The sequence below is a fragment of the Penaeus monodon genome, chromosome 31, assembly GCF_015228065.2.
Source record: "Penaeus monodon isolate SGIC_2016 chromosome 31, NSTDA_Pmon_1, whole genome shotgun sequence".
In the NCBI taxonomy this organism is placed as follows: domain Eukaryota; kingdom Metazoa; phylum Arthropoda; class Malacostraca; order Decapoda; family Penaeidae; genus Penaeus; species Penaeus monodon.
The window spans coordinates 20,521,417-20,521,868 of NC_051416.1; the positions used below are offsets into that span (position 1 = coordinate 20,521,417).

General features: G+C 31.6%; 1 protein-coding gene across 1 annotated transcript in view; it reads right to left on the bottom strand.

Annotated features, from left to right (window-relative positions):
* LOC119592922 (dual 3',5'-cyclic-AMP and -GMP phosphodiesterase 11A-like) overlaps positions 1-452 on the bottom strand; it is a 113,884-nt gene that overhangs the window by 1,228 nt on the left and 112,204 nt on the right. The gene's annotated exons all lie outside the window — the stretch shown is intronic.

Genomic DNA, 452 nt, shown 5'->3' on the forward strand with positions numbered 1-452 from the left:
GCTAATCCAATGCAAAGAAAAAAAAACACTAATGATAATGTCATCAGCATTGAATCTCTCTGGAAGACAGAAAGGAATAATCAAAAACCAATTTCAAAATGAAAACAAAACAACATTCAAGTTTCCAAAGAGGCGACAATACAGAACATTATCTAAGGTGAAAAATGATGAACGTAATTCAATTTTAATTTGCAAATAACGTAAGCAAAATATATTCCGAGCCATGTACTGGAAAGATAGATGATACTTGCGCCAAAAAAATACATATATATATTTGCAGCATTAATCATGATGGCATAATCAAAGAATAAATTAAACGCTTATGGTTTCAATAACATGCATGTGCGTGCCAGGCGTCATTTATCAAGTTAATTAGCTCACTGGATGTAATATATCAAAAAAGATCAGTCGATTGATAGTGTGAGGTTTGTACGAAAATTAGTACGGAAAAG